Below are 23,585 nucleotides of genomic sequence, written 5' to 3' on the forward strand. Positions count from 1 at the left end.
TGTTGGGGCCGTTCGTCGGGGTGGGATGGTGTTTTTGGTGAGGCGAGAGGGGTGTTGAGTGCGCGGGATCGATGCGGGCGCGAGTGCTGGTGGTGGTGGTGCCGCGGGCGAGGGCAGGGGAAGAGGGCCCCTGTGATGTTGTAGGTCAGGGTGGGTTGTGGGTGGAGGTGTCCCGAGAGGGCTGTTGGCGGGACAGGGGCTGCCTACGGCCATACCACCCTGAGAACGCCCGATCTCGTCTGATCTCGGAAGCTAAGCAGGGTCGGGCCCGGTTAGTACTTGGATGGGAGACCGCCTGGGAATACCGGGTGCTGTAGGCTTTTGGTGCTGGCTGGGGGGTCCTTTGGGCGCGCGGGGGTCCCCGTTTTGCTGTTGAGGTGACGCGGCGGAGCAGTTGTGGGTGGTCGTGCGTGCGGGTGTTGCTGTGGGCGGTGGCGACAGGGGTCCGGGGGCGGGTCGGCGTGGCCCGTTGCCCCGCTGCGTGTGTTGTTGGGGCCGTTCGTCGGGGTGGGATGGTGTTTTTGGTGAGGCGAGGGGGGTGTTGAGTGCGCGGGATCGATGCGGGCGCGAGTGCTGGTGGTGGTGGTGCCGCGGGCGAGGGCACGGGAAGAGGGCCCCTGTGATGTTGTAGGTCAGGGTGGGTTGTGGGTGGAGGTGTCCCGAGAGGGCTGTTGGCGGGACAGGGGCTGCCTACGGCCATACCACCCTGAGAACGCCCGATCTCGTCTGATCTCGGAAGCTAAGCAGGGTCGGGCCCGGTTAGTACTTGGATGGGAGACCGCCTGGGAATACCGGGTGCTGTAGGCTTTTGGTGCTGGCTGGGGGGTCCTTTGGGCGCGCGGGGGTCCCCGTTTTGCTGTTGAGGTGACGCGGCGGGGCAGTTGTGGGTGGTCGTGCGTGCGGGTGTTGCTGTGGGCGGTGGTGGCGGGGGTCCGGGGGCGGGTCGGCGTGGCCCGTTGCCCCGCTGCGTGTGTTGGTGGGACCGTACGTCAGGGTGGGAAGGCGTTGTCGGTGAGGCGAAAGAGGTGTTGCTGGGACAGGGTGGTGTTGGGCGTGCCGGATCGATGCGGGCGCGAGTGCTGGAGGTTGTGGTGGCGGGGGCGCGGGCGAGGGCACGGGAAGCGGGCCCCTGTGATGTTGTAGGTCAGGGTGGGTTGTGGGTGGAGGTGTCCCGAGAGGGCTGTTGGCGGGACAGGGGCTGCCTACGGCCATACCACCCTGAGAACGCCCGATCTCGTCTGATCTCGGAAGCTAAGCAGGGTCGGGCCCGGTTAGTACTTGGATGGGAGACCGCCTGGGAATACCGGGTGCTGTAGGCTTTTGGTGCTGGCTGGGGGGTCCTTTGGGCGCGCGGGGGTCCCCGTTTTGCTGTTGAGGTGACGCGGCGGGGCAGTTGTGGGTGGTCGTGCGTGCGGGTGTTGCTGTGGGCGGTGGCGACGGGGGTCCGGGGGCGGGTCGGCGTGGCCCGTTGCCCCGCTGCGTGTGTTGTTGGGGCCGTTCGTCAGGGTGGGATGGTGTTTTTGGTGAGGCGAGAGGGGTGTTGAGTGCGCGGGATCGATGCGGGCGCGAGTGCTGGTGGTGGTGGTGCCGCGGGCGAGGGCACGGGAAGAGGGCCCCTGTGATGTTGTAGGTCAGGGTGGGTTGTGGGTGGAGGTGTCCCGAGAGGGCTGTTGGCGGGACAGGGGCTGCCTACGGCCATACCACCCTGAGAACGCCCGATCTCGTCTGATCTCGGAAGCTAAGCAGGGTCGGGCCCGGTTAGTACTTGGATGGGAGACCGCCTGGGAATACCGGGTGCTGTAGGCTTTTGGTGCTGGCTGGGGGGTCCTTTGGGCGCGCGGGGGTCCCCGTTTTGCTGTTGAGGTGACGCGGCGGAGCAGTTGTGGGTGGTCGTGCGTGCGGGTGTTGCTGTGGGCGGTGGCGGCGGGGGTCCGGGGGCGGGTCGGCGTGGCCCGTTGCCCCGCTGCGTGTGTTGTTGGGGCCGTTCGTCAGGGTGGGATGGTGTTTTTGGTGAGGCGAGAGGGGTGTTGAGTGCGCGGGATCGATGCGGGCGCGAGTGCTGGTGGTGGTGGTGCCGCGGGCGAGGGCAGGGGAAGAGGGCCCCTGTGATGTTGTAGGTCAGGGTGGGTTGTGGGTGGAGGTGTCCCGAGAGGGCTGTTGGCGGGACAGGGGCTGCCTATGGCCATACCACCCTGAGAACGCCCGATCTCGTCTGATCTCGGAAGCTAAGCAGGGTCGGGCCCGGTTAGTACTTGGATGGGAGACCGCCTGGGAATACCGGGTGCTGTAGGCTTTTGGTGCTGGCTGGGGGGTCCTTTGGGCGCGCGGGGGTCCCCGTTTTGCTGTTGAGGTGACGCGGCGGGGCAGTTGTGGGTGGTCGTGCGTGCGGGTGTTGCTGTGGGCGGTGGCGACGGGGGTCCGGGGGCGGGTCGGCGTGGCCCGTTGCCCCGCTGCGTGTGTTGTTGGGGCCGTTCGTCAGGGTGGGATGGTGTTTTTGGTGAGGCGAGAGGGGTGTTGAGTGCGCGGGATCGATGCGGGCGCGAGTGCTGGTGGTGGTGGTGCCGCGGGCGAGGGCACGGGAAGAGGGCCCCTGTGATGTTGTAGGTCAGGGTGGGTTGTGGGTGGAGGTGTCCCGAGAGGGCTGTTGGCGGGACAGGGGCTGCCTACGGCCATACCACCCTGAGAACGCCCGATCTCGTCTGATCTCGGAAGCTAAGCAGGGTCGGGCCCGGTTAGTACTTGGATGGGAGACCGCCTGGGAATACCGGGTGCTGTAGGCTTTTGGTGCTGGCTGGGGGGTCCTTTGGGCGCGCGGGGGTCCCCGTTTTGCTGTTGAGGTGACGCGGCGGGGCAGTTGTGGGTGGTCGTGCGTGCGGGTGTTGCTGTGGGCGGTGGCGACGGGGGTCCGGGGGCGGGTCGGCGTGGCCCGTTGCCCCGCTGCGTGTGTTGTTGGGGCCGTTCGTCAGGGTGGGATGGTGTTTTTGGTGAGGCGAGAGGGGTGTTGAGTGCGCGGGATCGATGCGGGCGCGAGTGCTGGTGGTGGTGGTGCCGCGGGCGAGGGCACGGGAAGAGGGCCCCTGTGATGTTGTAGGTCAGGGTGGGTTGTGGGTGGAGGTGTCCCGAGAGGGCTGTTGGCGGGACAGGGGCTGCCTACGGCCATACCACCCTGAGAACGCCCGATCTCGTCTGATCTCGGAAGCTAAGCAGGGTCGGGCCCGGTTAGTACTTGGATGGGAGACCGCCTGGGAATACCGGGTGCTGTAGGCTTTTGGTGCTGGCTGGGGGGTCCTTTGGGCGCGCGGGGGTCCCCGTTTTGCTGTTGAGGTGACGCGGCGGGGCAGTTGTGGGTGGTCGTGCGTGCGGGTGTTGCTGTGGGCGGTGGCGACGGGGGTCCGGGGGCGGGTCGGCGTGGCCCGTTGCCCCGCTGCGTGTGTTGTTGGGGCCGTTCGTCAGGGTGGGATGGTGTTTTTGGTGAGGCGAGAGGGGTGTTGAGTGCGCGGGATCGATGCGGGCGCGAGTGCTGGTGGTGGTGGTGCCGCGGGCGAGGGCACGGGAAGAGGGCCCCTGTGATGTTGTAGGTCAGGGTGGGTTGTGGGTGGAGGTGTCCCGAGAGGGCTGTTGGCGGGACAGGGGCTGCCTACGGCCATACCACCCTGAGAACGCCCGATCTCGTCTGATCTCGGAAGCTAAGCAGGGTCGGGCCCGGTTAGTACTTGGATGGGAGACCGCCTGGGAATACCGGGTGCTGTAGGCTTTTGGTGCTGGCTGGGGGGTCCTTTGGGCGCGCGGGGGTCCCCGTTTTGCTGTTGAGGTGACGCGGCGGGGCAGTTGTGGGTGGTCGTGCGTGCGGGTGTTGCTGTGGGCGGTGGCGGCGGGGGTCCGGGGGCGGGTCGGCGTGGCCCGTTGCCCCGCTGCGTGTGTTGTTGGGGCCGTTCGTCAGGGTGGGATGGTGTTTTTGGTGAGGCGAGAGGGGTGTTGAGTGCGCGGGATCGATGCGGGCGCGAGTGCTGGTGGTGGTGGTGCCGCGGGCGAGGGCACGGGAAGAGGGCCCCTGTGATGTTGTAGGTCAGGGTGGGTTGTGGGTGGAGGTGTCCCGAGAGGGCTGTTGGCGGGACAGGGGCTGCCTACGGCCATACCACCCTGAGAACGCCCGATCTCGTCTGATCTCGGAAGCTAAGCAGGGTCGGGCCCGGTTAGTACTTGGATGGGAGACCGCCTGGGAATACCGGGTGCTGTAGGCTTTTGGTGCTGGCTGGGGGGTCCTTTGGGCGCGCGGGGGTCCCCGTTTTGCTGTTGAGGTGACGCGGCGGGGCAGTTGTGGGTGGTCGTGCGTGCGGGTGTTGCTGTGGGCGGTGGCGGCGGGGGTCCGGGGGCGGGTCGGCGTGGCCCGTTGCCCCGCTGCGTGTGTTGTTGGGGCCGTTCGTCAGGGTGGGATGGTGTTTTTGGTGAGGCGAGAGGGGTGTTGAGTGCGCGGGATCGATGCGGGCGCGAGTGCTGGTGGTGGTGGTGCCGCGGGCGAGGGTACGGGAAGAGGGCCCCTGTGATGTTGTAGGTCAGGGTGGGTTGTGGGTGGAGGTGTCCCGAGAGGGCTGTTGGCGGGACAGGGGCTGCCTACGGCCATACCACCCTGAGAACGCCCGATCTCGTCTGATCTCGGAAGCTAAGCAGGGTCGGGCCCGGTTAGTACTTGGATGGGAGACCGCCTGGGAATACCGGGTGCTGTAGGCTTTTGGTGCTGGCTGGGGGGTCCTTTGGGCGCGCGGGGGTCCCCGTTTTGCTGTTGAGGTGACGCGGCGGGGCAGTTGTGGGTGGTCGTGCGTGCGGGTGTTGCTGTGGGCGGTGGCGACGGGGGTCCGGGGGCGGGTCGGCGTGGCCCGTTGCCCCGCTGCGTGTGTTGTTGGGGCCGTTCGTCAGGGTGGGATGGTGTTTTTGGTGAGGCGAGAGGGGTGTTGAGTGCGCGGGATCGATGCGGGCGCGAGTGCTGGTGGTGGTGGTGCCGCGGGCGAGGGCACGGGAAGAGGGCCCCTGTGATGTTGTAGGTCAGGGTGGGTTGTGGGTGGAGGTGTCCCGAGAGGGCTGTTGGCGGGACAGGGGCTGCCTACGGCCATACCACCCTGAGAACGCCCGATCTCGTCTGATCTCGGAAGCTAAGCAGGGTCGGGCCCGGTTAGTACTTGGATGGGAGACCGCCTGGGAATACCGGGTGCTGTAGGCTTTTGGTGCTGGCTGGGGGGTCCTTTGGGCGCGCGGGGGTCCCCGTTTTGCTGTTGAGGTGACGCGGCGGGGCAGTTGTGGGTGGTCGTGCGTGCGGGTGTTGCTGTGGGCGGTGGTGGCGGGGGTCCGGGGGCGGGTCGGCGTGGCCCGTTGCCCCGCTGCGTGTGTTGGTGGGACCGTACGTCAGGGTGGGAAGGCGTTGTCGGTGAGGCGAAAGAGGTGTTGCTGGGACAGGGTGGTGTTGGGCGTGCCGGATCGATGCGGGCGCGAGTGCTGGAGGTTGTGGTGGCGGGGGCGCGGGCGAGGGCACGGGAAGAGGGCCCCTGTGATGTTGTAGGTCAGGGTGGGTTGTGGGTGGAGGTGTCCCGAGAGGGCTGTTGGCGGGACAGGGGCTGCCTACGGCCATACCACCCTGAGAACGCCCGATCTCGTCTGATCTCGGAAGCTAAGCAGGGTCGGGCCCGGTTAGTACTTGGATGGGAGACCGCCTGGGAATACCGGGTGCTGTAGGCTTTTGGTGCTGGCTGGGGGGTCCTTTGGGCGCGCGGGGGTCCCCGTTTTGCTGTTGAGGTGACGCGGCGGGGCAGTTGTGGGTGGTCGTGCGTGCGGGTGTTGCTGTGGGCGGTGGCGGCGGGGGTCCGGGGGCGGGTCGGCGTGGCCCGTTGCCCCGCTGCGTGTGTTGTTGGGGCCGTTCGTCAGGGTGGGATGGTGTTTTTGGTGAGGCGAGAGGGGTGTTGAGTGCGCGGGATCGATGCGGGCGCGAGTGCTGGTGGTGGTGGTGCCGCGGGCGAGGGCACGGGAAGAGGGCCCCTGTGATGTTGTAGGTCAGGGTGGGTTGTGGGTGGAGGTGTCCCGAGAGGGCTGTTGGCGGGACAGGGGCTGCCTACGGCCATACCACCCTGAGAACGCCCGATCTCGTCTGATCTCGGAAGCTAAGCAGGGTCGGGCCCGGTTAGTACTTGGATGGGAGACCGCCTGGGAATACCGGGTGCTGTAGGCTTTTGGTGCTGGCTGGGGGGTCCTTTGGGCGCGCGGGGGTCCCCGTTTTGCTGTTGAGGTGACGCGGCGGGGCAGTTGTGGGTGGTCGTGCGTGCGGGTGTTGCTGTGGGCGGTGGCGACGGGGGTCCGGGGGCGGGTCGGCGTGGCCCGTTGCCCCGCTGCGTGTGTTGTTGGGGCCGTTCGTCAGGGTGGGATGGTGTTTTTGGTGAGGCGAGAGGGGTGTTGAGTGCGCGGGATCGATGCGGGCGCGAGTGCTGGTGGTGGTGGTGCCGCGGGCGAGGGCACGGGAAGAGGGCCCCTGTGATGTTGTAGGTCAGGGTGGGTTGTGGGTGGAGGTGTCCCGAGAGGGCTGTTGGCGGGACAGGGGCTGCCTACGGCCATACCACCCTGAGAACGCCCGATCTCGTCTGATCTCGGAAGCTAAGCAGGGTCGGGCCCGGTTAGTACTTGGATGGGAGACCGCCTGGGAATACCGGGTGCTGTAGGCTTTTGGTGCTGGCTGGGGGGTCCTTTGGGCGCGCGGGGGTCCCCGTTTTGCTGTTGAGGTGACGCGGCGGGGCAGTTGTGGGTGGTCGTGCGTGCGGGTGTTGCTGTGGGCGGTGGCGACGGGGGTCCGGGGGCGGGTCGGCGTGGCCCGTTGCCCCGCTGCGTGTGTTGTTGGGGCCGTTCGTCAGGGTGGGATGGTGTTTTTGGTGAGGCGAGAGGGGTGTTGAGTGCGCGGGATCGATGCGGGCGCGAGTGCTGGTGGTGGTGGTGCCGCGGGCGAGGGCACGGGAAGAGGGCCCCTGTGATGTTGTAGGTCAGGGTGGGTTGTGGGTGGAGGTGTCCCGAGAGGGCTGTTGGCGGGACAGGGGCTGCCTACGGCCATACCACCCTGAGAACGCCCGATCTCGTCTGATCTCGGAAGCTAAGCAGGGTCGGGCCCGGTTAGTACTTGGATGGGAGACCGCCTGGGAATACCGGGTGCTGTAGGCTTTTGGTGCTGGCTGGGGGGTCCTTTGGGCGCGCGGGGGTCCCCGTTTTGCTGTTGAGGTGACGCGGCGGGGCAGTTGTGGGTGGTCGTGCGTGCGGGTGTTGCTGTGGGCGGTGGCGGCGGGGGTCCGGGGGCGGGTCGGCGTGGCCCGTTGCCCCGCTGCGTGTGTTGTTGGGGCCGTTCGTCAGGGTGGGATGGTGTTTTTGGTGAGGCGAGAGGGGTGTTGAGTGCGCGGGATCGATGCGGGCGCGAGTGCTGGTGGTGGTGGTGCCGCGGGCGAGGGTACGGGAAGATGGCCCCTGTGATGTTGTAGGTCAGGGTGGGTTGTGGGTGGAGGTGTCCCGAGAGGGCTGTTGGCGGGACAGGGGCTGCCTACGGCCATACCACCCTGAGAACGCCCGATCTCGTCTGATCTCGGAAGCTAAGCAGGGTCGGGCCCGGTTAGTACTTGGATGGGAGACCGCCTGGGAATACCGGGTGCTGTAGGCTTTTGGTGCTGGCTGGGGGGTCCTTTGGGCGCGCGGGGGTCCCCGTTTTGCTGTTGAGGTGACGCGGCGGGGCAGTTGTGGGTGGTCGTGCGTGCGGGTGTTGCTGTGGGCGGTGGCGGCGGGGGTCCGGGGGCGGGTCGGCGTGGCCCGTTGCCCCGCTGCGTGTGTTGTTGGGGCCGTTCGTCAGGGTGGGATGGTGTTTTTGGTGAGGCGAGAGGGGTGTTGAGTGCGCGGGATCGATGCGGGCGCGAGTGCTGGTGGTGGTGGTGCCGCGGGCGAGGGCACGGGAAGAGGGCCCCTGTGATGTTGTAGGTCAGGGTGGGTTGTGGGTGGAGGTGTCCCGAGAGGGCTGTTGGCGGGACAGGGGCTGCCTACGGCCATACCACCCTGAGAACGCCCGATCTCGTCTGATCTCGGAAGCTAAGCAGGGTCGGGCCCGGTTAGTACTTGGATGGGAGACCGCCTGGGAATACCGGGTGCTGTAGGCTTTTGGTGCTGGCTGGGGGGTCCTTTGGGCGCGCCGGCGTCCCCGTTTTGCTGTTGAGGTGACGCGGCGGGGCAGTTGTGGGTGGTCATGCGTGCGGGTGTTGCTGTGGGCGGTGGCGGCGGGGGTCCGGGGGCGGGTGGGCGTGGCCCGTTGCCCCGCTGCGTGTGTTGTTGGGGCCGTTCGTCAGGGTGGGATGGTGTTTTTGGTGAGGCGAGAGGGGTGTTGAGTGCGCGGGATCGATGCGGGCGCGAGTGCTGGTGGTGGTGGTGCCGCGGGCGAGGGCACGGGAAGAGGGCCCCTGTGATGTTGTAGGTCAGGGTGGGTTGTGGGTGGAGGTGTCCCGAGAGGGCTGTTGGCGGGACAGGGGCTGCCTACGGCCATACCACCCTGAGAACGCCCGATCTCGTCTGATCTCGGAAGCTAAGCAGGGTCGGGCCCGGTTAGTACTTGGATGGGAGACCGCCTGGGAATACTGGGTGCTGTAGGCTTTTGGTGCTGGCTGGGGGGTCCTTTGGGCGCGCGGGGGTCCCCGTTTTGCTGTTGAGGTGACGCGGCGGAGCAGTTGTGGGTGGTCGTGCGTGCGGGTGTTGCTGTGGGCGGTGGCGACAGGGGTCCGGGGGCGGGTCGGCGTGGCCCGTTGCCCCGCTGCGTGTGTTGTTGGGGCCGTTCGTCGGGGTGGGATGGTGTTTTTGGTGAGGCGAGGGGGGTGTTGAGTGCGCGGGATCGATGCGGGCGCGAGTGCTGGTGGTGGTGGTGCCGCGGGCGAGGGCACGGGAAGAGGGCCCCTGTGATGTTGTAGGTCAGGGTGGGTTGTGGGTGGAGGTGTCCCGAGAGGGCTGTTGGCGGGACAGGGGCTGCCTACGGCCATACCACCCTGAGAACGCCCGATCTCGTCTGATCTCGGAAGCTAAGCAGGGTCGGGCCCGGTTAGTACTTGGATGGGAGACCGCCTGGGAATACCGGGTGCTGTAGGCTTTTGGTGCTGGCTGGGGGGTCCTTTGGGCGCGCGGGGGTCCCCGTTTTGCTGTTGAGGTGACGCGGCGGGGCAGTTGTGGGTGGTCGTGCGTGCGGGTGTTGCTGTGGGCGGTGGTGGCGGGGGTCCGGGGGCGGGTCGGCGTGGCCCGTTGCCCCGCTGCGTGTGTTGGTGGGACCGTACGTCAGGGTGGGAAGGCGTTGTCGGTGAGGCGAAAGAGGTGTTGCTGGGACAGGGTGGTGTTGGGCGTGCCGGATCGATGCGGGCGCGAGTGCTGGAGGTTGTGGTGGCGGGGGCGCGGGCGAGGGCACGGGAAGCGGGCCCCTGTGATGTTGTAGGTCAGGGTGGGTTGTGGGTGGAGGTGTCCCGAGAGGGCTGTTGGCGGGACAGGGGCTGCCTACGGCCATACCACCCTGAGAACGCCCGATCTCGTCTGATCTCGGAAGCTAAGCAGGGTCGGGCCCGGTTAGTACTTGGATGGGAGACCGCCTGGGAATACCGGGTGCTGTAGGCTTTTGGTGCTGGCTGGGGGGTCCTTTGGGCGCGCGGGGGTCCCCGTTTTGCTGTTGAGGTGACGCGGCGGGGCAGTTGTGGGTGGTCGTGCGTGCGGGTGTTGCTGTGGGCGGTGGCGACGGGGGTCCGGGGGCGGGTCGGCGTGGCCCGTTGCCCCGCTGCGTGTGTTGTTGGGGCCGTTCGTCAGGGTGGGATGGTGTTTTTGGTGAGGCGAGAGGGGTGTTGAGTGCGCGGGATCGATGCGGGCGCGAGTGCTGGTGGTGGTGGTGCCGCGGGCGAGGGCACGGGAAGAGGGCCCCTGTGATGTTGTAGGTCAGGGTGGGTTGTGGGTGGAGGTGTCCCGAGAGGGCTGTTGGCGGGACAGGGGCTGCCTACGGCCATACCACCCTGAGAACGCCCGATCTCGTCTGATCTCGGAAGCTAAGCAGGGTCGGGCCCGGTTAGTACTTGGATGGGAGACCGCCTGGGAATACCGGGTGCTGTAGGCTTTTGGTGCTGGCTGGGGGGTCCTTTGGGCGCGCGGGGGTCCCCGTTTTGCTGTTGAGGTGACGCGGCGGGGCAGTTGTGGGTGGTCGTGCGTGCGGGTGTTGCTGTGGGCGGTGGTGGCGGGGGTCCGGGGGCGGGTCGGCGTGGCCCGTTGCCCCGCTGCGTGTGTTGGTGGGACCGTACGTCAGGGTGGGAAGGCGTTGTCGGTGAGGCGAAAGAGGTGTTGCTGGGACAGGGTGGTGTTGGGCGTGCCGGATCGATGCGGGCGCGAGTGCTGGAGGTTGTGGTGGCGGGGGCGCGGGCGAGGGCACGGGAAGAGGGCCCCTGTGATGTTGTAGGTCAGGGTGGGTTGTGGGTGGAGGTGTCCCGAGAGGGCTGTTGGCGGGACAGGGGCTGCCTACGGCCATACCACCCTGAGAACGCCCGATCTCGTCTGATCTCGGAAGCTAAGCAGGGTCGGGCCCGGTTAGTACTTGGATGGGAGACCGCCTGGGAATACCGGGTGCTGTAGGCTTTTGGTGCTGGCTGGGGGGTCCTTTGGGCGCGCGGGGGTCCCCGTTTTGCTGTTGAGGTGACGCGGCGGGGCAGTTGTGGGTGGTCGTGCGTGCGGGTGTTGCTGTGGGCGGTGGCGGCGGGGGTCCGGGGGCGGGTCGGCGTGGCCCGTTGCCCCGCTGCGTGTGTTGTTGGGGCCGTTCGTCAGGGTGGGATGGTGTTTTTGGTGAGGCGAGAGGGGTGTTGAGTGCGCGGGATCGATGCGGGCGCGAGTGCTGGTGGTGGTGGTGCCGCGGGCGAGGGCACGGGAAGAGGGCCCCTGTGATGTTGTAGGTCAGGGTGGGTTGTGGGTGGAGGTGTCCCGAGAGGGCTGTTGGCGGGACAGGGGCTGCCTACGGCCATACCACCCTGAGAACGCCCGATCTCGTCTGATCTCGGAAGCTAAGCAGGGTCGGGCCCGGTTAGTACTTGGATGGGAGACCGCCTGGGAATACCGGGTGCTGTAGGCTTTTGGTGCTGGCTGGGGGGTCCTTTGGGCGCGCGGGGGTCCCCGTTTTGCTGTTGAGGTGACGCGGCGGGGCAGTTGTGGGTGGTCGTGCGTGCGGGTGTTGCTGTGGGCGGTGGCGGCGGGGGTCCGGGGGCGGGTCGGCGTGGCCCGTTGCCCCGCTGCGTGTGTTGTTGGGGCCGTTCGTCAGGGTGGGATGGTGTTTTTGGTGAGGCGAGAGGGGTGTTGAGTGCGCGGGATCGATGCGGGCGCGAGTGCTGGTGGTGGTGGTGCCGCGGGCGAGGGTACGGGAAGAGGGCCCCTGTGATGTTGTAGGTCAGGGTGGGTTGTGGGTGGAGGTGTCCCGAGAGGGCTGTTGGCGGGACAGGGGCTGCCTACGGCCATACCACCCTGAGAACGCCCGATCTCGTCTGATCTCGGAAGCTAAGCAGGGTCGGGCCCGGTTAGTACTTGGATGGGAGACCGCCTGGGAATACCGGGTGCTGTAGGCTTTTGGTGCTGGCTGGGGGGTCCTTTGGGCGCGCGGGGGTCCCCGTTTTGCTGTTGAGGTGACGCGGCGGGGCAGTTGTGGGTGGTCGTGCGTGCGGGTGTTGCTGTGGGCGGTGGCGACGGGGGTCCGGGGGCGGGTCGGCGTGGCCCGTTGCCCCGCTGCGTGTGTTGTTGGGGCCGTTCGTCAGGGTGGGATGGTGTTTTTGGTGAGGCGAGAGGGGTGTTGAGTGCGCGGGATCGATGCGGGCGCGAGTGCTGGTGGTGGTGGTGCCGCGGGCGAGGGCACGGGAAGAGGGCCCCTGTGATGTTGTAGGTCAGGGTGGGTTGTGGGTGGAGGTGTCCCGAGAGGGCTGTTGGCGGGACAGGGGCTGCCTACGGCCATACCACCCTGAGAACGCCCGATCTCGTCTGATCTCGGAAGCTAAGCAGGGTCGGGCCCGGTTAGTACTTGGATGGGAGACCGCCTGGGAATACCGGGTGCTGTAGGCTTTTGGTGCTGGCTGGGGGGTCCTTTGGGCGCGCGGGGGTCCCCGTTTTGCTGTTGAGGTGACGCGGCGGAGCAGTTGTGGGTGGTCGTGCGTGCGGGTGTTGCTGTGGGCGGTGGTGGCGGGGGTCCGGGGGCGGGTCGGCGTGGCCCGTTGCCCCGCTGCGTGTGTTGGTGGGACCGTACGTCAGGGTGGGAAGGCGTTGTCGGTGAGGCGAAAGAGGTGTTGCTGGGACAGGGTGGTGTTGGGCGTGCCGGATTGGTGCGGGTGCGAGTGCTGGAGGTTGTGGTGGCGGGGGCGAGGGCACGGGAAGAGGGCCCCTGTGATGTTGTAGGTCAGGGTGGGTTGTGGGTGGAGGTGTCCCGAGAGGGCTGTTGGCGGGACAGGGGCTGCCTACGGCCATACCACCCTGAGAACGCCCGATCTCGTCTGATCTCGGAAGCTAAGCAGGGTCGGGCCCGGTTAGTACTTGGATGGGAGACCGCCTGGGAATACCGGGTGCTGTAGGCTTTTGGTGCTGGCTGGGGGGTCCTTTGGGCGCGCCGGCGTCCCCGTTTTGCTGTTGAGGTGACGCGGCGGGGCAGTTGTGGGTGGTCATGCGTGCGGGTGTTGCTGTGGGCGGTGGCGGCGGGGGTCCGGGGGCGGGTGGGCGTGGCCCGTTGCCCCGCTGCGTGTGTTGTTGGGGCCGTTCGTCAGGGTGGGATGGTGTTTTTGGTGAGGCGAGAGGGGTGTTGAGTGCGCGGGATCGATGCGGGCGCGAGTGCTGGTGGTGGTGGTGCCGCGGGCGAGGGCACGGGAAGAGGGCCCCTGTGATGTTGTAGGTCAGGGTGGGTTGTGGGTGGAGGTGTCCCGAGAGGGCTGTTGGCGGGACAGGGGCTGCCTACGGCCATACCACCCTGAGAACGCCCGATCTCGTCTGATCTCGGAAGCTAAGCAGGGTCGGGCCCGGTTAGTACTTGGATGGGAGACCGCCTGGGAATACTGGGTGCTGTAGGCTTTTGGTGCTGGCTGGGGGGTCCTTTGGGCGCGCGGGGGTCCCCGTTTTGCTGTTGAGGTGACGCGGCGGAGCAGTTGTGGGTGGTCGTGCGTGCGGGTGTTGCTGTGGGCGGTGGCGACAGGGGTCCGGGGGCGGGTCGGCGTGGCCCGTTGCCCCGCTGCGTGTGTTGTTGGGGCCGTTCGTCGGGGTGGGATGGTGTTTTTGGTGAGGCGAGGGGGGTGTTGAGTGCGCGGGATCGATGCGGGCGCGAGTGCTGGTGGTGGTGGTGCCGCGGGCGAGGGCACGGGAAGAGGGCCCCTGTGATGTTGTAGGTCAGGGTGGGTTGTGGGTGGAGGTGTCCCGAGAGGGCTGTTGGCGGGACAGGGGCTGCCTACGGCCATACCACCCTGAGAACGCCCGATCTCGTCTGATCTCGGAAGCTAAGCAGGGTCGGGCCCGGTTAGTACTTGGATGGGAGACCGCCTGGGAATACCGGGTGCTGTAGGCTTTTGGTGCTGGCTGGGGGGTCCTTTGGGCGCGCGGGGGTCCCCGTTTTGCTGTTGAGGTGACGCGGCGGGGCAGTTGTGGGTGGTCGTGCGTGCGGGTGTTGCTGTGGGCGGTGGTGGCGGGGGTCCGGGGGCGGGTCGGCGTGGCCCGTTGCCCCGCTGCGTGTGTTGGTGGGACCGTACGTCAGGGTGGGAAGGCGTTGTCGGTGAGGCGAAAGAGGTGTTGCTGGGACAGGGTGGTGTTGGGCGTGCCGGATCGATGCGGGCGCGAGTGCTGGAGGTTGTGGTGGCGGGGGCGCGGGCGAGGGCACGGGAAGCGGGCCCCTGTGATGTTGTAGGTCAGGGTGGGTTGTGGGTGGAGGTGTCCCGAGAGGGCTGTTGGCGGGACAGGGGCTGCCTACGGCCATACCACCCTGAGAACGCCCGATCTCGTCTGATCTCGGAAGCTAAGCAGGGTCGGGCCCGGTTAGTACTTGGATGGGAGACCGCCTGGGAATACCGGGTGCTGTAGGCTTTTGGTGCTGGCTGGGGGGTCCTTTGGGCGCGCGGGGGTCCCCGTTTTGCTGTTGAGGTGACGCGGCGGGGCAGTTGTGGGTGGTCGTGCGTGCGGGTGTTGCTGTGGGCGGTGGCGACGGGGGTCCGGGGGCGGGTCGGCGTGGCCCGTTGCCCCGCTGCGTGTGTTGTTGGGGCCGTTCGTCAGGGTGGGATGGTGTTTTTGGTGAGGCGAGAGGGGTGTTGAGTGCGCGGGATCGATGCGGGCGCGAGTGCTGGTGGTGGTGGTGCCGCGGGCGAGGGCAGGGGAAGAGGGCCCCTGTGATGTTGTAGGTCAGGGTGGGTTGTGGGTGGAGGTGTCCCGAGAGGGCTGTTGGCGGGACAGGGGCTGCCTACGGCCATACCACCCTGAGAACGCCCGATCTCGTCTGATCTCGGAAGCTAAGCAGGGTCGGGCCCGGTTAGTACTTGGATGGGAGACCGCCTGGGAATACCGGGTGCTGTAGGCTTTTGGTGCTGGCTGGGGGGTCCTTTGGGCGCGCGGGGGTCCCCGTTTTGCTGTTGAGGTGACGCGGCGGGGCAGTTGTGGGTGGTCGTGCGTGCGGGTGTTGCTGTGGGCGGTGGCGACGGGGGTCCGGGGGCGGGTCGGCGTGGCCCGTTGCCCCGCTGCGTGTGTTGTTGGGGCCGTTCGTCGGGGTGGGATGGTGTTTTTGGTGAGGCGAGAGGGGTGTTGAGTGCGCGGGATCGATGCGGGCGCGAGTGCTGGTGGTGGTGGTGCCGCGGGCGAGGGCACGGGAAGAGGGCCCCTGTGATGTTGTAGGTCAGGGTGGGTTGTGGGTGGAGGTGTCCCGAGAGGGCTGTTGGCGGGACAGGGGCTGCCTACGGCCATACCACCCTGAGAACGCCCGATCTCGTCTGATCTCGGAAGCTAAGCAGGGTCGGGCCCGGTTAGTACTTGGATGGGAGACCGCCTGGGAATACCGGGTGCTGTAGGCTTTTGGTGCTGGCTGGGGGGTCCTTTGGGCGCGCGGGGGTCCCCGTTTTGCTGTTGAGGTGACGCGGCGGGGCAGTTGTGGGTGGTCGTGCGTGCGGGTGTTGCTGTGGGCGGTGGTGGCGGGGGTCCGGGGGCGGGTCGGCGTGGCCCGTTGCCCCGCTGCGTGTGTTGGTGGGACCGTACGTCAGGGTGGGAAGGCGTTGTCGGTGAGGCGAAAGAGGTGTTGCTGGGACAGGGTGGTGTTGGGCGTGCCGGATTGGTGCGGGTGCGAGTGCTGGAGGTTGTGGTGGCGGGGGCGCGGGCACGGGAACTGGAAGCGGGCCCCTGTGATGTTGTAGGTCAGGGTGGGTTGTGGGTGGAGGTGTCCCGAGAGGGCTGTTGGCGGGACAGGGGCTGCCTACGGCCATACCACCCTGAGAACGCCCGATCTCGTCTGATCTCGGAAGCTAAGCAGGGTCGGGCCCGGTTAGTACTTGGATGGGAGACCGCCTGGGAATACCGGGTGCTGTAGGCTTTTGGTGCTGGCTGGGGGGTCCTTTGGGCGCGCGGGGGTCCCCGTTTTGCTGTTGAGGTGACGCGGCGGGGCAGTTGTGGGTGGTCGTGCGTGCGGGTGTTGCTGTGGGCGGTGGCGACGGGGGTCCGGGGGCGGGTCGGCGTGGCCCGTTGCCCCGCTGCGTGTGTTGTTGGGGCCGTTCGTCAGGGTGGGATGGTGTTTTTGGTGAGGCGAGAGGGGTGTTGAGTGCGCGGGATCGATGCGGGCGCGAGTGCTGGTGGTGGTGGTGCCGCGGGCGAGGGCACGGGAAGAGGGCCCCTGTGATGTTGTAGGTCAGGGTGGGTTGTGGGTGGAGGTGTCCCGAGAGGGCTGTTGGCGGGACAGGGGCTGCCTACGGCCATACCACCCTGAGAACGCCCGATCTCGTCTGATCTCGGAAGCTAAGCAGGGTCGGGCCCGGTTAGTACTTGGATGGGAGACCGCCTGGGAATACCGGGTGCTGTAGGCTTTTGGTGCTGGCTGGGGGGTCCTTTGGGCGCGCGGGGGTCCCCGTTTTGCTGTTGAGGTGACGCGGCGGGGCAGTTGTGGGTGGTCGTGCGTGCGGGTGTTGCTGTGGGCGGTGGCGGCGGGGGTCCGGGGGCGGGTCGGCGTGGCCCGTTGCCCCGCTGCGTGTGTTGTTGGGGCCGTTCGTCAGGGTGGGATGGTGTTTTTGGTGAGGCGAGAGGGGTGTTGAGTGCGCGGGATCGATGCGGGCGCGAGTGCTGGTGGTGGTGGTGCCGCGGGCGAGGGCAGGGGAAGAGGGCCCCTGTGATGTTGTAGGTCAGGGTGGGTTGTGGGTGGAGGTGTCCCGAGAGGGCTGTTGGCGGGACAGGGGCTGCCTACGGCCATACCACCCTGAGAACGCCCGATCTCGTCTGATCTCGGAAGCTAAGCAGGGTCGGGCCCGGTTAGTACTTGGATGGGAGACCGCCTGGGAATACCGGGTGCTGTAGGCTTTTGGTGCTGGCTGGGGGGTCCTTTGGGCGCGCGGGGGTCCCCGTTTTGCTGTTGAGGTGACGCGGCGGGGCAGTTGTGGGTGGTCGTGCGTGCGGGTGTTGCTGTGGGCGGTGGCGACGGGGGTCCGGGGGCGGGTCGGCGTGGCCCGTTGCCCCGCTGCGTGTGTTGTTGGGGCCGTTCGTCGGGGTGGGATGGTGTTTTTGGTGAGGCGAGAGGGGTGTTGAGTGCGCGGGATCGATGCGGGCGCGAGTGCTGGTGGTGGTGGTGCCGCGGGCGAGGGCAGGGGAAGAGGGCCCCTGTGATGTTGTAGGTCAGGGTGGGTTGTGGGTGGAGGTGTCCCGAGAGGGCTGTTGGCGGGACAGGGGCTGCCTACGGCCATACCACCCTGAGAACGCCCGATCTCGTCTGATCTCGGAAGCTAAGCAGGGTCGGGCCCGGTTAGTACTTGGATGGGAGACCGCCTGGGAATACCGGGTGCTGTAGGCTTTTGGTGCTGGCTGGGGGGTCCTTTGGGCGCGCGGGGGTCCCCGTTTTGCTGTTGAGGTGACGCGGCGGAGCAGTTGTGGGTGGTCGTGCGTGCGGGTGTTGCTGTGGGCGGTGGCGACAGGGGTCCGGGGGCGGGTCGGCGTGGCCCGTTGCCCCGCTGCGTGTGTTGTTGGGGCCGTTCGTCGGGGTGGGATGGTGTTTTTGGTGAGGCGAGGGGGGTGTTGAGTGCGCGGGATCGATGCGGGCGCGAGTGCTGGTGGTGGTGGTGCCGCGGGCGAGGGCACGGGAAGAGGGCCCCTGTGATGTTGTAGGTCAGGGTGGGTTGTGGGTGGAGGTGTCCCGAGAGGGCTGTTGGCGGGACAGGGGCTGCCTACGGCCATACCACCCTGAGAACGCCCGATCTCGTCTGATCTCGGAAGCTAAGCAGGGTCGGGCCCGGTTAGTACTTGGATGGGAGACCGCCTGGGAATACCGGGTGCTGTAGGCTTTTGGTGCTGGCTGGGGGGTCCTTTGGGCGCGCGGGGGTCCCCGTTTTGCTGTTGAGGTGACGCGGCGGGGCAGTTGTGGGTGGTCGTGCGTGCGGGTGTTGCTGTGGGCGGTGGTGGCGGGGGTCCGGGGGCGGGTCGGCGTGGCCCGTTGCCCCGCTGCGTGTGTTGGTGGGACCGTACGTCAGGGTGGGAAGGCGTTGTCGGTGAGGCGAAAGAGGTGTTGCTGGGACAGGGTGGTGTTGGGCGTGCCGGATCGATGCGGGCGCGAGTGCTGGAGGTTGTGGTGGCGGGGGCGCGGGCGAGGGCACGGGAAGCGGGCCCCTGTGATGTTGTAGGTCAGGGTGGGTTGTGGGTGGAGGTGTCCCGAGAGGGCTGTTGGCGGGACAGGGGCTGCCTACGGCCATACCACCCTGAGAACGCCCGATCTCGTCTGATCTCGGAAGCTAAGCAGGGTCGGGCCCGGTTAGTACTTGGATGGGAGACCGCCTGGGAATACCGGGTGCTGTAGGCTTTTGGTGCTGGCTGGGGGGTCCTTTGGGCGCGCGGGGGTCCCCGTTTTGCTGTTGAGGTGACGCGGCGGGGCAGTTGTGGGTGGTCGTGCGTGCGGGTGTTGCTGTGGGCGGTGGCGACGGGGGTCCGGGGGCGGGTCGGCGTGGCCCGTTGCCCCGCTGCGTGTGTTGTTGGGGCCGTTCGTCAGGGTGGGATGGTGTTTTTGGTGAGGCGAGAGGGGTGTTGAGTGCGCGGGATCGATGCGGGCGCGAGTGCTGGTGGTGGTGGTGCCGCGGGCGAGGGCACGGGAAGAGGGCCCCTGTGATGTTGTAGGTCAGGGTGGGTTGTGGGTGGAGGTGTCCCGAGAGGGCTGTTGGCGGGACAGGGGCTGCCTACGGCCATACCACCCTGAGAACGCCCGATCTCGTCTGATCTCGGAAGCTAAGCAGGGTCGGGCCCGGTTAGTACTTGGATGGGAGACCGCCTGGGAATACCGGGTGCTGTAGGCTTTTGGTGCTGGCTGGGGGGTCCTTTGGGCGCGCGGGGGTCCCCGTTTTGCTGTTGAGGTGACGCGGCGGAGCAGTTGTGGGTGGTCGTGCGTGCGGGTGTTGCTGTGGGCGGTGGCGGCGGGGGTCCGGGGGCGGGTCGGCGTGGCCCGTTGCCCCGCTGCGTGTGTTGTTGGGGCCGTTCGTCAGGGTGGGATGGTGTTTTTGGTGAGGCGAGAGGGGTGTTGAGTGCGCGGGATCGATGCGGGCGCGAGTGCTGGTGGTGGTGGTGCCGCGGGCGAGGGCAGGGGAAGAGGGCCCCTGTGATGTTGTAGGTCAGGGTGGGTTGTGGGTGGAGGTGTCCCGAGAGGGCTGTTGGCGGGACAGGGGCTGCCTATGGCCATACCACCCTGAGAACGCCCGATCTCGTCTGATCTCGGAAGCTAAGCAGGGTCGGGCCCGGTTAGTACTTGGATGGGAGACCGCCTGGGAATACCGGGTGCTGTAGGCTTTTGGTGCTGGCTGGGGGGTCCTTTGGGCGCGCGGGGGTCCCCGTTTTGCTGTTGAGGTGACGCGGCGGGGCAGTTGTGGGTGGTCGTGCGTGCGGGTGTTGCTGTGGGCGGTGGCGACGGGGGTCCGGGGGCGGGTCGGCGTGGCCCGTTGCCCCGCTGCGTGTGTTGTTGGGGCCGTTCGTCAGGGTGGGATGGTGTTTTTGGTGAGGCGAGAGGGGTGTTGAGTGCGCGGGATCGATGCGGGCGCGAGTGCTGGTGGTGGTGGTGCCGCGGGCGAGGGCACGGGAAGAGGGCCCCTGTGATGTTGTAGGTCAGGGTGGGTTGTGGGTGGAGGTGTCCCGAGAGGGCTGTTGGCGGGACAGGGGCTGCCTACGGCCATACCACCCTGAGAACGCCCGATCTCGTCTGATCTCGGAAGCTAAGCAGGGTCGGGCCCGGTTAGTACTTGGATGGGAGACCGCCTGGGAATACCGGGTGCTGTAGGCTTTTGGTGCTGGCTGGGGGGTCCTTTGGGCGCGCGGGGGTCCCCGTTTTGCTGTTGAGGTGACGCGGCGGGGCAGTTGTGGGTGGTCGTGCGTGCGGGTGTTGCTGTGGGCGGTGGCGACGGGGGTCCGGGGGCGGGTCGGCGTGGCCCGTTGCCCCGCTGCGTGTGTTGTTGGGGCCGTTCGTCAGGGTGGGATGGTGTTTTTGGTGAGGCGAGAGGGGTGTTGAGTGCGCGGGATCGATGCGGGCGCGAGTGCTGGTGGTGGTGGTGCCGCGGGCGAGGGCACGGGAAGAGGGCCCCTGTGATGTTGTAGGTCAGGGTGGGTTGTGGGTGGAGGTGTCCCGAGAGGGCTGTTGGCGGGACAGGGGCTGCCTACGGCCATACCACCCTGAGAACGCCCGATCTCGTCTGATCTCGGAAGCTAAGCAGGGTCGGGCCCGGTTAGTACTTGGATGGGAGACCGCCTGGGAATACCGGGTGCTGTAGGCTTTTGGTGCTGGCTGGGGGGTCCTTTGGGCGCGCGGGGGTCCCCGTTTTGCTGTTGAGGTGACGCGGCGGGGCAGTTGTGGGTGGTCGTGCGTGCGGGTGTTGCTGTGGGCGGTGGCGACGGGGGTCCGGGGGCGGGTCGGCGTGGCCCGTTGCCCCGCTGCGTGTGTTGTTGGGGCCGTTCGTCAGGGTGGGATGGTGTTTTTGGTGAGGCGAGAGGGGTGTTGAGTGCGCGGGATCGATGCGGGCGCGAGTGCTGGTGGTGGTGGTGCCGCGGGCGAGGGCACGGGAAGAGGGCCCCTGTGATGTTGTAGGTCAGGGTGGGTTGTGGGTGGAGGTGTCCCGAGAGGGCTGTTGGCGGGACAGGGGCTGCCTACGGCCATACCACCCTGAGAACGCCCGATCTCGTCTGATCTCGGAAGCTAAGCAGGGTCGGGCCCGGTTAGTACTTGGATGGGAGACCGCCTGGGAATACCGGGTGCTGTAGGCTTTTGGTGCTGGCTGGGGGGTCCTTTGGGCGCGCGGGGGTCCCCGTTTTGCTGTTGAGGTGACGCGGCGGGGCAGTTGTGGGTGGTCGTGCGTGCGGGTGTTGCTGTGGGCGGTGGCGGCGGGGGTCCGGGGGCGGGTCGGCGTGGCCCGTTGCCCCGCTGCGTGTGTTGTTGGGGCCGTTCGTCAGGGTGGGATGGTGTTTTTGGTGAGGCGAGAGGGGTGTTGAGTGCGCGGGATCGATGCGGGCGCGAGTGCTGGTGGTGGTGGTGCCGCGGGCGAGGGCACGGGAAGAGGGCCCCTGTGATGTTGTAGGTCAGGGTGGGTTGTGGGTGGAGGTGTCCCGAGAGGGCTGTTGGCGGGACAGGGGCTGCCTACGGCCATACCACCCTGAGAACGCCCGATCTCGTCTGATCTCGGAAGCTAAGCAGGGTCGGGCCCGGTTAGTACTTGGATGGGAGACCGCCTGGGAATACCGGGTGCTGTAGGCTTTTGGTGCTGGCTGGGGGGTCCTTTGGGCGCGCGGGGGTCCCCGTTTTGCTGTTGAGGTGACGCGGCGGGGCAGTTGTGGGTGGTCGTGCGTGCGGGTGTTGCTGTGGGCGGTGGCGGCGGGGGTCCGGGGGCGGGTCGGCGTGGCCCGTTGCCCCGCTGCGTGTGTTGTTGGGGCCGTTCGTCAGGGTGGGATGGTGTTTTTGGTGAGGCGAGAGGGGTGTTGAGTGCGCGGGATCGATGCGGGCGCGAGTGCTGGTGGTGGTGGTGCCGCGGGCGAGGGTACGGGAAGAGGGCCCCTGTGATGTTGTAGGTCAGGGTGGGTTGTGGGTGGAGGTGTCCCGAGAGGGCTGTTGGCGGGACAGGGGCTGCCTACGGCCATACCACCCTGAGAACGCCCGATCTCGTCTGATCTCGGAAGCTAAGCAGGGTCGGGCCCGGTTAGTACTTGGATGGGAGACCGCCTGGGAATACCGGGTGCTGTAGGCTTTTGGTGCTGGCTGGGGGGTCCTTTGGGCGCGCGGGGGTCCCCGTTTTGCTGTTGAGGTGACGCGGCGGGGCAGTTGTGGGTGGTCGTGCGTGCGGGTGTTGCTGTGGGCGGTGGCGACGGGGGTCCGGGGGCGGGTCGGCGTGGCCCGTTGCCCCGCTGCGTGTGTTGTTGGGGCCGTTCGTCAGGGTGGGATGGTGTTTTTGGTGAGGCGAGAGGGGTGTTGAGTGCGCGGGATCGATGCGGGCGCGAGTGCTGGTGGTGGTGGTGCCGCGGGCGAGGGCACGGGAAGAGGGCCCCTGTGATGTTGTAGGTCAGGGTGGGTTGTGGGTGGAGGTGTCCCGAGAGGGCTGTTGGCGGGACAGGGGCTGCCTACGGCCATACCACCCTGAGAACGCCCGATCTCGTCTGATCTCGGAAGCTAAGCAGGGTCGGGCCCGGTTAGTACTTGGATGGGAGACCGCCTGGGAATACCGGGTGCTGTAGGCTTTTGGTGCTGGCTGGGGGGTCCTTTGGGCGCGCGGGGGTCCCCGTTTTGCTGTTGAGGTGACGCGGCGGGGCAGTTGTGGGTGGTCGTGCGTGCGGGTGTTGCTGTGGGCGGTGGTGGCGGGGGTCCGGGGGCGGGTCGGCGTGGCCCGTTGCCCCGCTGCGTGTGTTGGTGGGACCGTACGTCAGGGTGGGAAGGCGTTGTCGGTGAGGCGAAAGAGGTGTTGCTGGGACAGGGTGGTGTTGGGCGTGCCGGATCGATGCGGGCGCGAGTGCTGGAGGTTGTGGTGGCGGGGGCGCGGGCGAGGGCACGGGAAGAGGGCCCCTGTGATGTTGTAGGTCAGGGTGGGTTGTGGGTGGAGGTGTCCCGAGAGGGCTGTTGGCGGGACAGGGGCTGCCTACGGCCATACCACCCTGAGAACGCCCGATCTCGTCTGATCTCGGAAGCTAAGCAGGGTCGGGCCCGGTTAGTACTTGGATGGGAGACCGCCTGGGAATACCGGGTGCTGTAGGCTTTTGGTGCTGGCTGGGGGGTCCTTTGGGCGCGCGGGGGTCCCCGTTTTGCTGTTGAGGTGACGCGGCGGGGCAGTTGTGGGTGGTCGTGCGTGCGGGTGTTGCTGTGGGCGGTGGCGGCGGGGGTCCGGGGGCGGGTCGGCGTGGCCCGTTGCCCCGCTGCGTGTGTTGTTGGGGCCGTTCGTCAGGGTGGGATGGTGTTTTTGGTGAGGCGAGAGGGGTGTTGAGTGCGCGGGATCGATGCGGGCGCGAGTGCTGGTGGTGGTGGTGCCGCGGGCGAGGGCACGGGAAGAGGGCCCCTGTGATGTTGTAGGTCAGGGTGGGTTGTGGGTGGAGGTGTCCCGAGAGGGCTGTTGGCGGGACAGGGGCTGCCTACGGCCATACCACCCTGAGAACGCCCGATCTCGTCTGATCTCGGAAGCTAAGCAGGGTCGGGCCCGGTTAGTACTTGGATGGGAGACCGCCTGGGAATACCGGGTGCTGTAGGCTTTTGGTGCTGGCTGGGGGGTCCTTTGGGCGCGCGGGGGTCCCCGTTTTGCTGTTGAGGTGACGCGGCGGGGCAGTTGTGGGTGGTCGTGCGTGCGGGTGTTGCTGTGGGCGGTGGCGACGGGGGTCCGGGGGCGGGTCGGCGTGGCCCGTTGCCCCGCTGCGTGTGTTGTTGGGGCCGTTCGTCAGGGTGGGATGGTGTTTTTGGTGAGGCGAGAGGGGTGTTGAGTGCGCGGGATCGATGCGGGCGCGAGTGCTGGTGGTGGTGGTGCCGCGGGCGAGGGCACGGGAAGAGGGCCCCTGTGATGTTGTAGGTCAGGGTGGGTTGTGGGTGGAGGTGTCCCGAGAGGGCTGTTGGCGGGACAGGGGCTGCCTACGGCCATACCACCCTGAGAACGCCCGATCTCGTCTGATCTCGGAAGCTAAGCAGGGTCGGGCCCGGTTAGTACTTGGATGGGAGACCGCCTGGGAATACCGGGTGCTGTAGGCTTTTGGTGCTGGCTGGGGGGTCCTTTGGGCGCGCGGGGGTCCCCGTTTTGCTGTTGAGGTGACGCGGCGGGGCAGTTGTGGGTGGTCGTGCGTGCGGGTGTTGCTGTGGGCGGTGGCGACGGGGGTCCGGGGGCGGGTCGGCGTGGCCCGTTGCCCCG

At 67.7% G+C, this 23,585-nt stretch overlaps 48 non-coding genes across 48 annotated transcripts; all 48 read left to right on the top strand.

Moving 5' to 3' along the window:
* Positions 1-201: 201 nt before the first annotated feature.
* Positions 202-320, top strand: LOC147415140 (5S ribosomal RNA). The gene has a single exon (XR_015183702.1). It is a non-coding gene; the product is annotated as a 5S ribosomal RNA (ribosomal RNA).
* A 368-nt stretch (positions 321-688) lies between these two features.
* Positions 689-807, top strand: LOC147415141 (5S ribosomal RNA). The gene has a single exon (XR_015183703.1). It is a non-coding gene; the product is annotated as a 5S ribosomal RNA (ribosomal RNA).
* A 393-nt stretch (positions 808-1,200) lies between these two features.
* On the top strand, positions 1,201-1,319 carry LOC147415142 (5S ribosomal RNA). The gene has a single exon (XR_015183704.1). It is a non-coding gene; the product is annotated as a 5S ribosomal RNA (ribosomal RNA).
* A 368-nt stretch (positions 1,320-1,687) lies between these two features.
* LOC147415143 (5S ribosomal RNA) lies at positions 1,688-1,806 on the top strand. The gene has a single exon (XR_015183705.1). It is a non-coding gene; the product is annotated as a 5S ribosomal RNA (ribosomal RNA).
* A 368-nt stretch (positions 1,807-2,174) lies between these two features.
* LOC147415144 (5S ribosomal RNA) lies at positions 2,175-2,293 on the top strand. Its single transcript, XR_015183649.1, has one exon. It is a non-coding gene; the product is annotated as a 5S ribosomal RNA (ribosomal RNA).
* A 368-nt stretch (positions 2,294-2,661) lies between these two features.
* Positions 2,662-2,780, top strand: LOC147415145 (5S ribosomal RNA). Its single transcript, XR_015183706.1, has one exon. It is a non-coding gene; the product is annotated as a 5S ribosomal RNA (ribosomal RNA).
* A 368-nt stretch (positions 2,781-3,148) lies between these two features.
* Positions 3,149-3,267, top strand: LOC147415146 (5S ribosomal RNA). The gene has a single exon (XR_015183707.1). It is a non-coding gene; the product is annotated as a 5S ribosomal RNA (ribosomal RNA).
* Positions 3,268-3,635: 368 nt separating this feature from the next.
* On the top strand, positions 3,636-3,754 carry LOC147415147 (5S ribosomal RNA). Its single transcript, XR_015183708.1, has one exon. It is a non-coding gene; the product is annotated as a 5S ribosomal RNA (ribosomal RNA).
* A 368-nt stretch (positions 3,755-4,122) lies between these two features.
* On the top strand, positions 4,123-4,241 carry LOC147415148 (5S ribosomal RNA). Its single transcript, XR_015183709.1, has one exon. It is a non-coding gene; the product is annotated as a 5S ribosomal RNA (ribosomal RNA).
* Positions 4,242-4,609: 368 nt separating this feature from the next.
* LOC147415149 (5S ribosomal RNA) lies at positions 4,610-4,728 on the top strand. The gene has a single exon (XR_015183711.1). It is a non-coding gene; the product is annotated as a 5S ribosomal RNA (ribosomal RNA).
* Positions 4,729-5,096: 368 nt separating this feature from the next.
* On the top strand, positions 5,097-5,215 carry LOC147415150 (5S ribosomal RNA). The gene has a single exon (XR_015183712.1). It is a non-coding gene; the product is annotated as a 5S ribosomal RNA (ribosomal RNA).
* Positions 5,216-5,608: 393 nt separating this feature from the next.
* On the top strand, positions 5,609-5,727 carry LOC147415151 (5S ribosomal RNA). Its single transcript, XR_015183713.1, has one exon. It is a non-coding gene; the product is annotated as a 5S ribosomal RNA (ribosomal RNA).
* Positions 5,728-6,095: 368 nt separating this feature from the next.
* Positions 6,096-6,214, top strand: LOC147415152 (5S ribosomal RNA). The gene has a single exon (XR_015183714.1). It is a non-coding gene; the product is annotated as a 5S ribosomal RNA (ribosomal RNA).
* Positions 6,215-6,582: 368 nt separating this feature from the next.
* On the top strand, positions 6,583-6,701 carry LOC147415153 (5S ribosomal RNA). Its single transcript, XR_015183715.1, has one exon. It is a non-coding gene; the product is annotated as a 5S ribosomal RNA (ribosomal RNA).
* Positions 6,702-7,069: 368 nt separating this feature from the next.
* On the top strand, positions 7,070-7,188 carry LOC147415154 (5S ribosomal RNA). Its single transcript, XR_015183716.1, has one exon. It is a non-coding gene; the product is annotated as a 5S ribosomal RNA (ribosomal RNA).
* Positions 7,189-7,556: 368 nt separating this feature from the next.
* LOC147415155 (5S ribosomal RNA) lies at positions 7,557-7,675 on the top strand. The gene has a single exon (XR_015183717.1). It is a non-coding gene; the product is annotated as a 5S ribosomal RNA (ribosomal RNA).
* Positions 7,676-8,043: 368 nt separating this feature from the next.
* LOC147415156 (5S ribosomal RNA) lies at positions 8,044-8,162 on the top strand. Its single transcript, XR_015183718.1, has one exon. It is a non-coding gene; the product is annotated as a 5S ribosomal RNA (ribosomal RNA).
* Positions 8,163-8,530: 368 nt separating this feature from the next.
* Positions 8,531-8,649, top strand: LOC147415157 (5S ribosomal RNA). The gene has a single exon (XR_015183653.1). It is a non-coding gene; the product is annotated as a 5S ribosomal RNA (ribosomal RNA).
* Positions 8,650-9,017: 368 nt separating this feature from the next.
* On the top strand, positions 9,018-9,136 carry LOC147415158 (5S ribosomal RNA). Its single transcript, XR_015183719.1, has one exon. It is a non-coding gene; the product is annotated as a 5S ribosomal RNA (ribosomal RNA).
* A 393-nt stretch (positions 9,137-9,529) lies between these two features.
* LOC147415159 (5S ribosomal RNA) lies at positions 9,530-9,648 on the top strand. Its single transcript, XR_015183720.1, has one exon. It is a non-coding gene; the product is annotated as a 5S ribosomal RNA (ribosomal RNA).
* Positions 9,649-10,016: 368 nt separating this feature from the next.
* LOC147415160 (5S ribosomal RNA) lies at positions 10,017-10,135 on the top strand. The gene has a single exon (XR_015183722.1). It is a non-coding gene; the product is annotated as a 5S ribosomal RNA (ribosomal RNA).
* A 393-nt stretch (positions 10,136-10,528) lies between these two features.
* Positions 10,529-10,647, top strand: LOC147415161 (5S ribosomal RNA). Its single transcript, XR_015183723.1, has one exon. It is a non-coding gene; the product is annotated as a 5S ribosomal RNA (ribosomal RNA).
* A 368-nt stretch (positions 10,648-11,015) lies between these two features.
* On the top strand, positions 11,016-11,134 carry LOC147415162 (5S ribosomal RNA). The gene has a single exon (XR_015183724.1). It is a non-coding gene; the product is annotated as a 5S ribosomal RNA (ribosomal RNA).
* A 368-nt stretch (positions 11,135-11,502) lies between these two features.
* Positions 11,503-11,621, top strand: LOC147415163 (5S ribosomal RNA). The gene has a single exon (XR_015183725.1). It is a non-coding gene; the product is annotated as a 5S ribosomal RNA (ribosomal RNA).
* Positions 11,622-11,989: 368 nt separating this feature from the next.
* LOC147415164 (5S ribosomal RNA) lies at positions 11,990-12,108 on the top strand. Its single transcript, XR_015183726.1, has one exon. It is a non-coding gene; the product is annotated as a 5S ribosomal RNA (ribosomal RNA).
* A 387-nt stretch (positions 12,109-12,495) lies between these two features.
* On the top strand, positions 12,496-12,614 carry LOC147415165 (5S ribosomal RNA). Its single transcript, XR_015183574.1, has one exon. It is a non-coding gene; the product is annotated as a 5S ribosomal RNA (ribosomal RNA).
* Positions 12,615-12,982: 368 nt separating this feature from the next.
* On the top strand, positions 12,983-13,101 carry LOC147415166 (5S ribosomal RNA). Its single transcript, XR_015183654.1, has one exon. It is a non-coding gene; the product is annotated as a 5S ribosomal RNA (ribosomal RNA).
* A 368-nt stretch (positions 13,102-13,469) lies between these two features.
* Positions 13,470-13,588, top strand: LOC147415167 (5S ribosomal RNA). Its single transcript, XR_015183575.1, has one exon. It is a non-coding gene; the product is annotated as a 5S ribosomal RNA (ribosomal RNA).
* Positions 13,589-13,981: 393 nt separating this feature from the next.
* Positions 13,982-14,100, top strand: LOC147415168 (5S ribosomal RNA). The gene has a single exon (XR_015183576.1). It is a non-coding gene; the product is annotated as a 5S ribosomal RNA (ribosomal RNA).
* A 368-nt stretch (positions 14,101-14,468) lies between these two features.
* LOC147415169 (5S ribosomal RNA) lies at positions 14,469-14,587 on the top strand. The gene has a single exon (XR_015183577.1). It is a non-coding gene; the product is annotated as a 5S ribosomal RNA (ribosomal RNA).
* Positions 14,588-14,955: 368 nt separating this feature from the next.
* On the top strand, positions 14,956-15,074 carry LOC147415170 (5S ribosomal RNA). The gene has a single exon (XR_015183578.1). It is a non-coding gene; the product is annotated as a 5S ribosomal RNA (ribosomal RNA).
* Positions 15,075-15,467: 393 nt separating this feature from the next.
* Positions 15,468-15,586, top strand: LOC147415171 (5S ribosomal RNA). Its single transcript, XR_015183580.1, has one exon. It is a non-coding gene; the product is annotated as a 5S ribosomal RNA (ribosomal RNA).
* Positions 15,587-15,954: 368 nt separating this feature from the next.
* Positions 15,955-16,073, top strand: LOC147415172 (5S ribosomal RNA). Its single transcript, XR_015183581.1, has one exon. It is a non-coding gene; the product is annotated as a 5S ribosomal RNA (ribosomal RNA).
* A 368-nt stretch (positions 16,074-16,441) lies between these two features.
* Positions 16,442-16,560, top strand: LOC147415173 (5S ribosomal RNA). Its single transcript, XR_015183582.1, has one exon. It is a non-coding gene; the product is annotated as a 5S ribosomal RNA (ribosomal RNA).
* A 368-nt stretch (positions 16,561-16,928) lies between these two features.
* On the top strand, positions 16,929-17,047 carry LOC147415174 (5S ribosomal RNA). Its single transcript, XR_015183583.1, has one exon. It is a non-coding gene; the product is annotated as a 5S ribosomal RNA (ribosomal RNA).
* Positions 17,048-17,415: 368 nt separating this feature from the next.
* LOC147415175 (5S ribosomal RNA) lies at positions 17,416-17,534 on the top strand. Its single transcript, XR_015183584.1, has one exon. It is a non-coding gene; the product is annotated as a 5S ribosomal RNA (ribosomal RNA).
* Positions 17,535-17,927: 393 nt separating this feature from the next.
* On the top strand, positions 17,928-18,046 carry LOC147415176 (5S ribosomal RNA). The gene has a single exon (XR_015183585.1). It is a non-coding gene; the product is annotated as a 5S ribosomal RNA (ribosomal RNA).
* A 368-nt stretch (positions 18,047-18,414) lies between these two features.
* On the top strand, positions 18,415-18,533 carry LOC147415177 (5S ribosomal RNA). Its single transcript, XR_015183586.1, has one exon. It is a non-coding gene; the product is annotated as a 5S ribosomal RNA (ribosomal RNA).
* Positions 18,534-18,901: 368 nt separating this feature from the next.
* On the top strand, positions 18,902-19,020 carry LOC147415178 (5S ribosomal RNA). The gene has a single exon (XR_015183650.1). It is a non-coding gene; the product is annotated as a 5S ribosomal RNA (ribosomal RNA).
* A 368-nt stretch (positions 19,021-19,388) lies between these two features.
* Positions 19,389-19,507, top strand: LOC147415179 (5S ribosomal RNA). Its single transcript, XR_015183587.1, has one exon. It is a non-coding gene; the product is annotated as a 5S ribosomal RNA (ribosomal RNA).
* Positions 19,508-19,875: 368 nt separating this feature from the next.
* On the top strand, positions 19,876-19,994 carry LOC147415180 (5S ribosomal RNA). The gene has a single exon (XR_015183588.1). It is a non-coding gene; the product is annotated as a 5S ribosomal RNA (ribosomal RNA).
* Positions 19,995-20,362: 368 nt separating this feature from the next.
* LOC147415181 (5S ribosomal RNA) lies at positions 20,363-20,481 on the top strand. The gene has a single exon (XR_015183589.1). It is a non-coding gene; the product is annotated as a 5S ribosomal RNA (ribosomal RNA).
* Positions 20,482-20,849: 368 nt separating this feature from the next.
* LOC147415182 (5S ribosomal RNA) lies at positions 20,850-20,968 on the top strand. Its single transcript, XR_015183591.1, has one exon. It is a non-coding gene; the product is annotated as a 5S ribosomal RNA (ribosomal RNA).
* Positions 20,969-21,336: 368 nt separating this feature from the next.
* LOC147415183 (5S ribosomal RNA) lies at positions 21,337-21,455 on the top strand. The gene has a single exon (XR_015183592.1). It is a non-coding gene; the product is annotated as a 5S ribosomal RNA (ribosomal RNA).
* Positions 21,456-21,823: 368 nt separating this feature from the next.
* LOC147415184 (5S ribosomal RNA) lies at positions 21,824-21,942 on the top strand. Its single transcript, XR_015183593.1, has one exon. It is a non-coding gene; the product is annotated as a 5S ribosomal RNA (ribosomal RNA).
* A 393-nt stretch (positions 21,943-22,335) lies between these two features.
* LOC147415185 (5S ribosomal RNA) lies at positions 22,336-22,454 on the top strand. The gene has a single exon (XR_015183594.1). It is a non-coding gene; the product is annotated as a 5S ribosomal RNA (ribosomal RNA).
* Positions 22,455-22,822: 368 nt separating this feature from the next.
* On the top strand, positions 22,823-22,941 carry LOC147415186 (5S ribosomal RNA). The gene has a single exon (XR_015183595.1). It is a non-coding gene; the product is annotated as a 5S ribosomal RNA (ribosomal RNA).
* Positions 22,942-23,309: 368 nt separating this feature from the next.
* LOC147415187 (5S ribosomal RNA) lies at positions 23,310-23,428 on the top strand. The gene has a single exon (XR_015183596.1). It is a non-coding gene; the product is annotated as a 5S ribosomal RNA (ribosomal RNA).
* Positions 23,429-23,585: the final 157 nt, after the last annotated feature.

The sequence above is a fragment of the Leptosomus discolor genome, chromosome 7 (genome assembly GCF_034619465.1).
Source record: "Leptosomus discolor isolate bLepDis1 chromosome 7, bLepDis1.hap2, whole genome shotgun sequence".
Classification (NCBI taxonomy): domain Eukaryota; kingdom Metazoa; phylum Chordata; class Aves; order Leptosomiformes; family Leptosomidae; genus Leptosomus; species Leptosomus discolor.